Raw genomic sequence first — 11563 nt, 5'->3', positions numbered from 1 at the left:
AGTGGATGCTTTCAACAAGAGTTGCATAATGCAGCTTCTGTCAGGGTTTGACTATTAGGTGCCTTTTTTGATGTTTCTCACTCCATTGTTACACTGAAGTTGTCTTTTAGATTTATTTTTTAAATATCTCATCAGACATCATTACAGGGTCATTTAGGTGATGGGAATTGATATAGCTGACACAAATCAGCTGTCACGTAACCTTTGGAAATTCTACAATAAGGTTTCTTGTAGGCGTAAATGACCCTCTAAGAAAGTGCTCATGACTAGACTGAAAGGTTTTCCCCTTTTGCAGTAAGCAGAGCTAACCAGTTCAGAACACCCAATAACTTCAGTTGGCTTCCTCGACAAACTGGACAACACACACACACACAAAAAAGACCAAAGCAATAAGCATACTGCTGTATTGGCAATTTTATTCATAAATGTTTGCACCTTTTCCCAACATTTAACAGTGACAAGTGCCAAAAATGAGCAACAAAATGCTGAAAATAGGCACGTTTTAATGCACATGGGTTTAGGAACTTGGCTGCAAAGTAAATCCCTCCCCTTTTCACTTTCGTCCATATATAGTTATATTTTGATTGCCAGGTCTCAAATTTTAAAATCATCATGACCACAGCAATTATACACAATAAATATTAATGTAAACTGAAGACATTTTAAACACTCTACAACATTACCTCTAGTTAATCAAAATAAAACACCCTGCTGTCCCTTTAAGAGCAACCGTGACAGTTGTACTACTAGGTACTTCCCAAACCCAATGAACCACAGGGGGGCCCATTTAGGGGTGTATCCGTGTCCTGTCAAAAAAAGGGGAAGTAGCTACTATTAAAACTCCTTCATGCTTCTGAAAGATGCTGTGAAACTGAATCCAGCACTGTCTGCTTCCATCTTTGCATCCTTCCTATTTATTCCAGAGTCCACAATGTCTTCTAATTGAAGCTGCAGCGGTGAGCTTCTGCGACCCCAGCAGCAGCAGCAGCCTGCAAGACACAGAGAGGGAGACAAGAACATGTCCTGGAATGACTGTCTGCAAACAAACTTTCATTTCAGACAGCGGTTTACAGAAAAAAAAAAACCCTCAATGACATTATCGTTATTAGTAATCCATTTGGTTTTCAGTAAACAGCGGGGTAAAATACAGATAATGCTATTTGTATGCTCTTTAGCAAAAAATGTATGCACAAAATCTAAAACCAACAGTACACAAGCATATATCATTTTCAGTTACTGCATTTTCCCACTAAAACTGTTGCAACAGAGAACTACAGGTTCCAGTAGATCGCCATTACCACTTTAATGATGTACTGGTTGTGAACCAGCTCTTTGCAACAACTTATGCCATGTTAATTGTTTTCGTGTGCGGTGAATGTTTTGCACACCTGATAGGATACTAGCCGGTTAGCAAAAAATAAAACAGCTGTAAAACAAGCCAGGACCATATGCTGCTTTCCATTTGTACTCGGAAGTTGGAATTTCGGGCCTCTGAGTGGAGAATTTCAACTGGAACACCCTCCTAGGTCAGAATTACAAGTCAGAAAGTCGGGGCAACACGACCATACCCGACTTCCACATTTAAGATGGTTGCTACTCGCATCAATAGTAGTAAAAACGTTCCTACTGTTTTATCAGTTTTTTATTATTATGCAACATTTAGTCAGTCGTACATGTACTACTTTTCAATGTTTATAAGACGAGAGGTTTCAACGCTGTTTACATGCACGAAATACTGTGTAGAACAGTGCCATTGTGATTGTTGTAAGACTGCTGTTACAGCTCCTAGCAATACGAACGAAAACAAGCAGGAAAACTGGAACGCTACAACTCAGACATGAGTTGTAGCTAAATTTATTATCAGACAAAGATAAACTGAGTAAATGTTTTCAAGTGGCAAGTTCATATTTTAAGAGAAAAAAGCTATTGAGTATTTTTTGTCTCTGTGGAGGAATTTTGACCCATTATTTTTAGCAGAATTGTTTTAATTCAGCTACATTGGAGGGTCTCAGCATGAACAGGCTGTTTAGGGTCATGCCACAGCATCTCAATTGGATATAGACTTGGACTTTCCACTGTCTCTACATGCTCATCTGGGAGGAGGGAATGCTGCAAGTCACCGACTGGATGCAATCTGCTGGGTTTCCTTAGATAGAAAAACTTTTTATCCAATTTGAATAAATAACTGAATCTGACTGCACTGTTCAATGGTTAGGATTAATTGGAATGTATGTACCTGACTTTTGTGAAGTGCCTTGAGACGACATGTGTTGTGAATTGGCGCTATATAAATAAACTGATTTGAATTTAACTTTGACTAGGCCACTTTAAAACAGTTTTTCTTTTAGACTTTAAGAGATGGACTTGCTGGTATGCTTCAGATCACTGTCCTGCTGCAAACCCAAGTATGTATGTGGTAAAGATCACGAACTATTAACCTTACATTATTCTTCAATGTTTTTTGCTAGAGAGAAGAATTCATGGTTCCATCAATTACGGCAGATTTTCCAGTTTGTGAAAAAGCAAAGTAGCACCAGACCGTCACACTACCTGCACTATATTTAAAGAAAGCTAACCAAACCAGTCTAGCCTAAATCCAAATAAGATGCAGTAGCAGGACCTTAAACAAGCCACTCATGATCAGAAACCCGCTAATGTGGCTGAGTTAAAATAATTCTACAAGAAGAGTTGGGCAATATTCTTCCACAGCAATAGAAAACATTCCTTGCCAGTTATCGCAAATGCTTGATGGCAATTGTTGCTGCCAAGGGTTTTACAACTAGTCAATTTTTTCTGCCTCATTTACACTAAAATATAAAGACACATCAGTCAAGCTCCATACATTACAAGAAGGTAGTGAGCACAGGAGGTAAACCCAGACATCATGGCCGTCTCTATAGCTTCTCCTGGATCCCAAGCCATCCACATGTTGGAAGGAACATCTAATCTCTTCAGCAAGTTCTTGGTCTGCAACTGGACCTCATCACACCAAACCGGCCAAGACAACATCCAAAGGAAAGCATCCAGGAGGCCTCCGGACCAGATGTCCAGACAACCTTAGCTTGCTGTTGGCAAGTGTTTAAATCCAGTTTCCTCCCTTGCCACTTAACCCCATGTTTCCTACTGATCTGCCTATTGTATCTGTATAAATCTGAATGAACATGTGGCTGTTTGACTGTGGCTCAAGTATAAAGGTGCTTTGAGTTGTTGGTATGACTAGAAAAGTTCAGTCCATTTACTGTTTGCCGAGTTCTTTCAATGTGGAAAAACAGTGGCTTTACACAGAGCTTTCCCCTGGAGGACAGGGCTTCTCATGTCATCTCTACGTCTTTAGGTGTTTCAGGTTTTTTGTAGCACTATGACCTTTATTTCACAGTATATACAGGTCCTTCTCAAAATATTAGCATATTGTGATAAAGTTCATTATTTTCCATAATGTCATGATGAAAATTTAACATTCATATATTTTAGATTCATTGCACACTAACTGAAATATTTCAGGTCTTTTATTGTCTTAATACGGATGATTTTGGCATACAGCTCATGAAAACCCAAAATTCCTATCTCACAAAATTAGCATATCATTAAAAGGGTCTCTAAACGAGCTATGAACCTAATCATCTGAATCAACGAGTTAACTCTAAACACCTGCAAAAGATTCCTGAGGCCTTTAAAACTCCCAGCCTGGTTCATCACTCAAAACCCCAATCATGGGTAAGACTGCTGACCTGACTGCTGTCCAGAAGGCCACTATTGACACCCTCAAGCAAGAGGGTAAGACACAGAAAGAAATTTCTGAACGAATAGGCTGTTCCCAGAGTGCTGTATCAAGGCACCTCAGTGGGAAGTCTGTGGGAAGGAAAACGTGTGGCAGAAAACGCTGCACAACGAGAAGAGGTGACCGGACCCTGAGGAAGATTGTGGAGAAGGGCCGATTCCAGACCTTGGGGGACCTGCGGAAGCAGTGGACTGAGTCTGGAGTAGAAACATCCAGAGCCACCGTGCACAGGCGTGTGCAGGAAATGGGCTACAGGTGCCGCATTCCCCAGGTCAAGCCACTTTTGAACCAGAAACAGCGGCAGAAGCGCCTGACCTGAGCTACAGAGAAGCAGCACTGGACTGTTGCTCAGTGGTCCAAAGTACTTTTTTCGGATGAAAGCAAATTCTGCATGTCATTCGGAAATCAAGGTGCCAGAGTCTGGAGGAAGACTGGGGAGAAGGAAATGCCAAAATGCCAGAAGTCCAGTGTCAAGTACCCACAGTCAGTGATGGTCTGGGGTGCCGTGTCAGCTGCTGGTGTTGGTCCACTGTGTTTTATCAAGGGCAGGGTCAATGCAGCTAGCTATCAGGAGATTTTGGAGCACTTCATGCTTCCATCTGCTGAAAAGCTTTATGGAGATGAAGATTTCATTTTTCAGCACGACCTGGCACCTGCTCACAGTGCCAAAACCACTGGTAAATGGTTTACTGACCATGGTATCACTGTGCTCAATTGGCCTGCCAACTCTCCTGACCTGAACCCCATAGAGAATCCGTGGGATATTGTGAAGAGAACGTTGAGAGACTCAAGACCCAACACTCTGGAGGAGCTAAAGGCCGCTATCGAAGCATCCTGGGCCTCCATAAGACCTCAGCAGTGCCACAGGCTGATTGCCTCCATGCCACGCCGCATTGAAGCAGTCATTCCTGCAAAAGGATTCCCGACCAAGTATTGAGTGCATAACTGTACATGATTATTTGAAGGTTGATGTTTTTTGTATTAAAAACACTTTTCTTTTATTGGTCGGATGAAATATGCTAATTTTGTGAGATAGGAATTTTGGGTTTTCATGAGCTGTATGCCAAAATCATCCGTATTAAGACAATAAAAGACCTGAAATATTTCAGTTAGTGTGCAATGAATCTAAAATATATGAATGTTAAATTTTCATCATGACATTATGGAAAATAATGAACTTTATCACAATATGCTAATATTTTGAGAAGGACCTGTAGACAGGAAATGGGCAGAGAGAGAAGAGTGGAAGACATGCAGCACAGGTCCCAGGGTAGGAATCGGACCCTGGATGGCTGCATCAAAGACTCACAGCCTCTTTACCTCTACACGTCACATCTCAAGTGTTTAACACATTATTTTTACACCTGACATTTGTAGGCATTGCAAGACCTTACACATCTTTCCTCCTCCCATTTTTGTGTGCTGAAGTCTGAAGAGCTCCACACCTTCTCTCTCTCCAGTTTCCAGTCAATATTCAGCAGCTTTGCAGCTGGATGTAAATGGTAAATGGATTGAACTTATATAGCGCTTTTCCAGTCATACAGACCGCTCAAAGCGCTTTACACTAGAGCCACATTCACCCACTTGCACTCACTAACGCTCACACATTCATACACCAATACGCAGATCGGTAGGCAACTTGAGGTTAAGTGCCTTGCCCAGAGGCACATCGACCAATGGCAGGAGGAAGCTGGAATCGAACCCACAACCTTCTGATTGCAAGACTACTCTTCCTACTGAGCCACAGTCGCCTGTGTGAATGATGTGTGAATATCAACAAGAAAGGCTTATTCTGATGCTTATTGTGTAATTATTAGCATTGTAAAACTAAATCAATTTAAATAAATGGATCAGAATTAGGGTATACTGTAATTGACAGTGTCTTAGTGGTGTCTCCATAGACGTTTATATAACACCAGCATCAAAAACAACTAACAGTTTCTATGGAAAAAGAGGAGCAGAAAATACTGGTTTTGCACAAATTTTAATGGAATTGGATGGAATTGAAATTCGCAAAAATGTCTGAGAGCATCTCTAAAAATTTAAAGATTGCTCACAAAAGAAGTTACAGCCAAAGCATCATTCAGTGATTTTTTTTCTGAAAAAGCAGACATAATTAACCTCTGCTGATCAGCTCTAGTTGTTTGCAAAGAAAAGGGCAGGGGCATACAATAAATGCTGACATTCCATTGCTAAGGTGCATTAAAAGCAGCATAGTTAAGGTTAGAGTTGGGAACAGATAAGATTAGGAGGAACAAAATTCAGCTGAGTACTAAACAAACCATTGTTACCCTGTCTCTGTATGAAGAGGCAATTCAAATGATTTTTCCCTTAAAACTATAGCTGACAACAGTTTTTTTAGACTGCTGTTATGTTCTGAAGATGTCTGTTATGCCCCTCTATACCGCCTTCTTCTCGAATGTTTGTAGTTTTGACAAAGCAGCTCCAAATATAGACAGGAAGGATAATTTTGATGCCTAATTCCACAGTACTTTATTAATTATAGGGCCATTAAAGGCTGTTTTTAACTCATACAAGAGTTTTTGTAGAGGCAGATGGCTGTGGGCAGGAAGGATCTCCTGTAGAGGTCTGTCTTACAGTGGGTCTGAAGAAACCTGTGACTGAAGACACTCTGTTGTTGTACGACAGTCTGATGAAAAGGAGGCTCAGGGTTGTCCATAATGTTTTTCATTTTATGACGTACCCTTCTTTGGACATTGATCTACAGAGGTTCCAGGGCAGTCCCCAGAACAGAACCAGATATGGGCAAAAACAGTGAACAAAAGTACCTGTAGTTTATCAATATCCAGTTAAACAAGACTATAACTAAATCCAACGCTAAATGTTTTTGTCAAGGAGTTCCTGATTGGAAAATATTGGAATATTGGTATGAATATAAAAATGAAATTCCCCCTCCACAAAAAAATAAACAACTATCGGATCATCTTTAAAAAAGACTGTGACTAGATTAATAAGACTTGGTTCTTTCTGATAGGACAGTACAAAAAAATAACTAATGATGATTAGTTTTAGTAGTAAGCAAAGAAAGGGACAAAAATGTCCTTGCTTTTAATTTCCAGTGGAACTAGCAGGATTTAAGGTTTATGTTGGAGAAAGGTGAAGATTAAGGGAATTTCTTTGTATTCGAAGAGAATAAATTACATTTTCTGCGCACTGAAGAAACAATCTAACAAACTAAAAATACATATTTACATTTTTTAATTATTTGAATCTGGTTGAGACCTCAGACACCTGAAAATACAGATTTGAACGAATTGGTTGGCACCTCTGGAAAAGATAAATTCACACAGAAAATTTAGAAAACTCCAACCTTCAATTTGAGCACATTTATTTAGTAGGACAGAATGACCATGTGAAGAAATAAATGTTTTTTACAAAATCACTAAGGGCACAATTTTATTCCTGTTATACCATTTGACAAGGTCCACCAGATTTTTATTCCAAATCTTCTGAAACAGAAACAGGCCCACAGCATCCTTGATCCTCCACCATACTTAACAGTGGGCATCCTTCATTTCCCACCAGACCCAGGCCACTCGTGAACAGCAGGGTTTAGCCAGCTCTCCACTTTTAAAACGGTCACGATAGGACAAAAAAGGCTTTTCTTCGCATCACTCTAAAACAATCAGTTGGCATGTAGATGGCATCTAACTGCTGAATGACGGTCTTTACTGCAGTTCTCTAACTGTGAGCTTTGTGGATTTTTGTATCTTATTTAACTTCTTCCTCACTGTGACAAGCTAAATATTGGTCCGCATCCAACTACGTGACTGGTGTCTAAAATAAATCAACCTCCCAGAATCAGAAAGTGGTTTGGTTAAAGCTTGTGATTTGGTTAAAAAAATTATTTCATGGCTCCCCACCGTCATTGAATAAATGTACTTGAATTAAAAGTTTGATTTTAGTCATATTTACGTCTTTTTAAGACCTCTTTAAGACCATTACGATTTAAATAAAGACCTACATAAATTATGGAAAACTTACATTTAACTTAGTTGATAACTTAAACAAGTTAAATAAAACTTTTTCAACCTAAATTGGTGTTTTTCTTGGCAGTTCCAACCCCGGTGACCTGTGCTGCATGTCTTCCCCCTCTGTTCAACCCACTTCCTGTTTGCCTATTTTCAAAAACGAAGGGCCACTAGTGCTGCAAAAAATCAATTTAGAAAAAGGTTGGATTTTTCAAAATGTTTCCAGTATAAACTCTTGATGTTGCAGTAAAAACTTTAATAATTTTAAGAGTTTTTACACCTACTACTTTATTTACAATTTGTCCCCATTATGAAAGCATATTTGCATCAAATGGAGATTTTTGTTATTTTGTAAAGCTTGGGAATGTCTATAAAAAATCCAACATTTCCAAAGTAAAACTTTATCTTCATGGTCGGATGAGGTTACTTATTAAGTTTTAAAACATGACGCAGAAAACAAGTACTTTATGGAACGGGCTCCTTTAGGAAGTTGTAAAACACACGTCCGTTTGCCTCAGCGGTTGTAAAGCTAGGGGGGAAACAATATGAAGAGGAGGCAGTGACGTCGTAATGGACAGCTGTGTCTCAAACTGGAGCTTCTCAGGGAGCTCCTCCTCCACTTCCTGCACCTTCGAGGCTGCACGCCCGCTGTGGAAAGCCACTCAGGAATGAACACAAAACCTGTTATACATGGAGATGTTAAATTGTTTCACATTCGAGTGGGTTGCACTTGCACTCTGGGACATCACCTATGTTTGTTTGTGAGCGGAAAAAACTGGTAATGAACTTAGGATGCCGTCAGCAGATGATGATTCAGTGAAGCCGATGCATTAAAGGTACATCAAAGAAGAATATCTCACACATGTCAATATTTAAGATAGATCAGGCTGAAAGGCAAGAGTTGAGATTAGAATCTAATATTCATGAGGTAGTTTTAAAGATTTGTTTCATAACCCTCTTAAGTCATTTGAATATGCAAAACAAACCAAAGAGAAAAATAACTGGACTTTATATTTTATTCTTACAGTAGAAATAGATCAGAGATGCAAAACCCTGGAAATGTCTCAACATCAGCAGATAAATCTACATTTGAAGTGACCAAATAGAAGATTTGCTTCTTCCTGCAGTCAAATTTCCAAAGTTGTCTGATCATCTGCAGTGAAGTTGATTTCCTGGACAGCTGAAGTGGCTGTAAAAATCAGGGGCGCCACGTGTCGTGTCAGGGAAAGTGTTATTTCCAGGGGCCTGACAGAGTATGAGAAGGAATGTGGGTGAGGTTTGCAACCAACACGTCCTAACTGGCACTGCGCCCCGCTCCCTCCTCCTCCCGTGATCTCACCCTATTTGTAGAGGTCTGGTATCTGAGAGTGGCCTGGCAATGAATCACGTGGACCTGTATGCAGCGGCTATCCTGGACAGGGGCCCGGCTCTGCAGCACGCTCTGCCCCTGCACGTTCATTTGCGTGCCCCTGCTTTTTATAAGTGGAAACCAAACTAGCTGCAGCTAACTCACTAAGCCATGCAGGAGAGCTTGTGTGGCATTTCTCACTGTGACTCTCGTGCTCTGTGGGAAATCCCATTTTCATCTGCGTCTGAATAAACCAGGTCAGACACTTGATCGCTTGATAGCGCTGGAAGGCATTGTCTCATCTGTAATGGGTCATGCAGGGTACTGGTTGGCTGCCATCCACTGAAAACTGCATTTCCCCTGCCAGGAATTATCAGGGAGAAAAGGGGATGTTCAGTTGGTTAAAGATGCAAATACAATGTATGAAAGTCTAAATTAATTAATTTTAATCAATTATGGATAAATCTCCTCCAGCTAATTTATTTCTAATACATCAGATGTAAGGAGCTAGACTATGTGGATGTGTGGGGAGCTAAGCATCCAGCAGACAATGAATTCACATTCTTTTCCAAAGTTCATACATGTTACACAAGAATAGATACTACCATCAATTATGTCATATCTGACCACACTGCAGTCTTCATTCATTGTAGTATTGGGCTCTCAAAACAGACGTTTTAGCCCTTTGATACCTCCAAATGCAGATCATTCCTCAAGAGGTTTTATTACTTCATAAACAGAAAGTAAAAGGCGTAGACAAGCTGAACAGAGAGAAATTGTGCCCAGGAGGACAACGGAGGATTAGATCAAGGTGCATCAACAAAGTATTTCTTTAAGGGTGCACACATGTATGCAATCATGATTTTGCAGGATTTTTGGCTGTTCTGTGAACTCAGCCTGCATCTAATCTGAAAAACTACACAGTTTAAGTTATCTGCTTTCTAAAGACATGAAGCATGAAGATTTGGTTTATGAGTCCGCTGTAGAAAAGCTCGATGTTTAACCTGGTCAGAAGAGTGAAACTGAGAGGGAAAAGACAACTTTAACATGTTTAACTGGCCCAGATCTCAGCAGCCTTTCAGTGAGCTCTGCAGCACACTGACACAATCACTTCAAGAGGTTAATGGGTCATGAACGATCAGTTGGATCTGCTTCTAACTAGCTGAATGAAACAGCATCCTGTTTCATCCGCCAAAGCCAAGCGGCTCCAGCTGCTTCATATCTCAGCTGTAACGTGAACCGGCAGGAATCCGCAGCAGTGCTGATGCTGGCATGATCTGTGACCCATCTTTCATCGGCAACAAGCTCATTACCCCAAAAACCTCTCAAGCCTAGATAAGAAGCACGGCGGCACCTGTCGGTGCAAACAATCCAGGAGGAAGGTTAAAGGTCTGCCCTGGATTGTTCCAGATCATGGTGGGATCTGAAAACATACGAAAATCACAGAAATTACTAAAAAGATGTTCCCTCAATGCAGCACTGGATCCTCGCCATTTAAAACAGTCATGATGGGTTCAAGGATTTCCTGAAGAGCTCCGGCTTCATTAGCAATCTGTGTTTCTGAGATTTACCTGCTATAACGGACAGCTGCTCCAAGGAAAAGCCATGAGGCAAACAGAGCCGATCAGTGAGAGGGCACTTCCTTCCCAAACCAGAGATTTCTCCTTCCACTGACACACTGTTATCCTGTGGAAGTGGGCTGCAAGATTCTTTCACGTCCAAACCAGAAATAAATTGGCTCAAGACGTCTCAGCTACTCTTTGTAATGAGTCAGCATTGCTAATGCTTCTCCTTACACAGCTGCTCGCCCCATAAAAGTCCATTTTCTGCTGCCAAGGACCACACATATGAAAAACTGGGGATATTCCAGAGGTCTCTTCCTGCCTCGCTTTCAGTCGTATGAATGGCAACAGATCAGGCCACGAGGAGGAAATAAAAGTGCCTTTTTTGAGTTCTCTCTGAGAAAAAAAAGCGCGTTCAATCAAACTTGAACCCACCATGTCAACTGGCACCACTATCAGGTTCAAGGCGCAAAGAGAAGCATAGTGCCCTCTCATTGTCTTTTTTACACGAAGTCACCACAGCTGCTGCCGCTCTGCCGTGGAGGCCGAGCGAAAAGTTTGGTCCTCCAGCTGAAGGTCGTAAATCCAAGACGTAAAAGAGGAAAGAATTACGCACTGCTTAACAGGTGCAGGTCCAGAATGAATGGTCACTCCTCTTTCTTTTTTCCTCCCTCCGTAGCATCAAGAAAAAACAGGAGAGGAAACATGAGCATTCAGAGTTCAGAACCTACAGAGCCTTGCAAACTGAAGAGTTTTATGTGACAGACCTACACTAAGTAGTACATAACTGGAAAGTGGAAGGAAAATGACACATAGTTTTAAAGTTTTTTTTACAAATAAAAATCTGAAAAGTGTTGTATTCAGCTGCAACCTCTTGGGGTTT

At 40.8% G+C, this 11563-nt stretch overlaps 1 long non-coding RNA gene across 1 annotated transcript; it reads right to left on the bottom strand.

Annotated features, from left to right (window-relative positions):
* Positions 1-396: 396 nt before the first annotated feature.
* LOC124858440 lies at positions 397-11307 on the bottom strand. The gene is made up of 2 exons (XR_007035839.1): positions 10690-11307; positions 397-989 (listed from the first exon to the last, which is right to left on the bottom strand). It is a non-coding gene; the product is annotated as an uncharacterized LOC124858440 (long non-coding RNA).
* Between the last annotated feature and the right edge of the window lie 256 nt (positions 11308-11563).

The sequence above is a fragment of the Girardinichthys multiradiatus genome, chromosome 21 (assembly GCF_021462225.1).
Source record: "Girardinichthys multiradiatus isolate DD_20200921_A chromosome 21, DD_fGirMul_XY1, whole genome shotgun sequence".
Taxonomy (NCBI): domain Eukaryota; kingdom Metazoa; phylum Chordata; class Actinopteri; order Cyprinodontiformes; family Goodeidae; genus Girardinichthys; species Girardinichthys multiradiatus.
Note: the sequence above shows the minus strand (reverse complement) of the source record. Positions and strands in the feature narration are given on the sequence as shown.